The sequence below is a fragment of the Chinchilla lanigera genome, unplaced genomic scaffold, assembly GCF_000276665.1.
Source record: "Chinchilla lanigera isolate Chin_1 unplaced genomic scaffold, ChiLan1.0 scaffold00112, whole genome shotgun sequence".
Lineage (NCBI taxonomy): Eukaryota > Metazoa > Chordata > Mammalia > Rodentia > Chinchillidae > Chinchilla > Chinchilla lanigera.
Window position 1 is genome coordinate 151,538 of NW_004955513.1, and position 2,027 is coordinate 153,564.

Genomic DNA, 2,027 nt, shown 5'->3' on the forward strand with positions numbered 1-2,027 from the left:
ACATTAGGTGTTGGGTATTTTGGCCCAGCAATGACAGAAAGGTAACTAAGACAAAACTGGTAGCAGGAGAGTGGGGTTGTTGCTGCGACGTTGCCTGGCCATGTGATTTAAGAGCTTTGGGAATTAATTTGGGAGGATCTGCCTGAGGAGGCAGCCCCGGTATGCTGTATACTGCAGACTCTGGCCAGAGCCTGGAAAACCAGCACAGATGGAAATGCTGCGGGTTAGGGTGAGATGCAGGAGGCTTCTCTTGGATGCACGGCCTCGGCTGCCGGATCCCAGGCGGTGAGCGTCGAGCTTTGGCAGGAAGTTGGTCTGCATTTTGCTTGTGTTTATACTGCCTTGATGGCAGAAGGCTTTCAATGCAGTCTACTGCTGGGGCGGTGGCAAGGTTACTGTTGAGGGGTTTGGCCAGATCTATGTTGGAAATTAAGAGCGAAGAGCCAACGGGCTGATCTGAGGCATTTGGCCAGCGGGAAGGCTCCAGTGGAGCTGTGCATTGCAAGGATGAAACAGAGGAGAACGTGCTGGTTGAGAAGGAACAGGACAATGAAAAGTGATCTGAGGCCTCTCACCTGAGGGAAGAGTGTCTGAAACGCGGGAGAGCCCGGTTTCTAGGTGCAGCCAGGCCCTGTCGTTACAGCTAACGGGAAGCAAGGGCTGTGACTGTAATAGCTCTTTGAGTATGACTGTAATGTAGTTTTTAGATACAGGCTTGTAACCAGGTTATTTAGTCAGAGTACTGTGGTTTTCATCTACCCTTTGAATATTTTACTTTAGGTGTGAATGAGTGTGATAAGCATTGTATATGTGTAATTGCTATCTTAATGTAAATCCGAACAGACCAAGACATGCTAACTTTTCACAAATCTGCACTGAAACTACAGTTTAAGCAAATGTGTCTGATTATCAAGTTGACCAGGGGTGGATTGTGCTGGATTAACTGTCAACGTGTAACGCCCAGCTGAACTTGGAGGGCCCACCTGGGGGTCGCTGCCAACAGCATAAAAGGAGAACTGGAGGGGAACATGGTGCTGTGGATTCTCCTGGAGAGGCTTGTCGCGCTGGCTTTCCTGATATAAACCTGGCTGTTTGCATCGGCAGAGAAGCTCAGGTCTCACTGTCGCTGAGGATGGCAGCGGTTCTTTCTGAGGATCTCTGGTCCTTACCTTGAGCGTCACTTCCTGCCTCCAGCACAGATCCCTCAGGCTGCTGGCACAGACCCTTCATCCTGCTGGTGCAGACTTTCTAGCTTCCACCATGACCTCTGAGCCTTCTTAGCACAGATCCTTGATACAGACTTGCACAAGACATTGTCCTGGGCTCTGGGCCTCCGGCTGGACTCGTGAGGACACTGCCATGGGACCCAGGCCCTCAGCTGGATTCTTTCGGTCTCTAGTGTGTGGACAGATTTCCTGCACTCCTCTGCATTTTACTCTCTGGGTGAATATTATAAAATAATCCTATAGATTATGTGTCCTATATTAAATCTATTCCCTTGTCAACTCTGACTACAACAGCGGGTTGAGACACAGTCTCAATACATAGCCCAGCCTGGCCTCGACCTTGCGATGATCCTCCTGCCTCAGCCTCCCAAGCGCTGGGATGACAGGTGTGCGCCCCCATGTCTGGCTGGAATAATTGTTTAAAATGTCAGCGTTCACTGTATTTCCCGATCGCCCTTGCTGTAACCTCTGCCTGGGCTGACATCCTCCGTTAGTCATGTGATGGCCGGGCCCCTCACTCCAAGCACGTGAGCGGGGCAGGGTCTGGAACGCCAATAAACATTATTTCCTTTAAATAAACAATCTTTTTACAGGCAGGCACATGCTGGGGAGCAGACTGGGCGCCGCTAACGGAGACTCAATCTCCCCTGCCCCTTCGCACAGTGAGCCTTTTACTAAATTTCCAGCCTTCATCTAATCATGGAAGCAGGATTTCCTGATTTGCCCAGAGTAACGAGGGATGGCCTCTCCCCTCTCAGCAGCCGGGCTTTCCCCCTCATCTAACCCTTCCCTCCCCTAGGG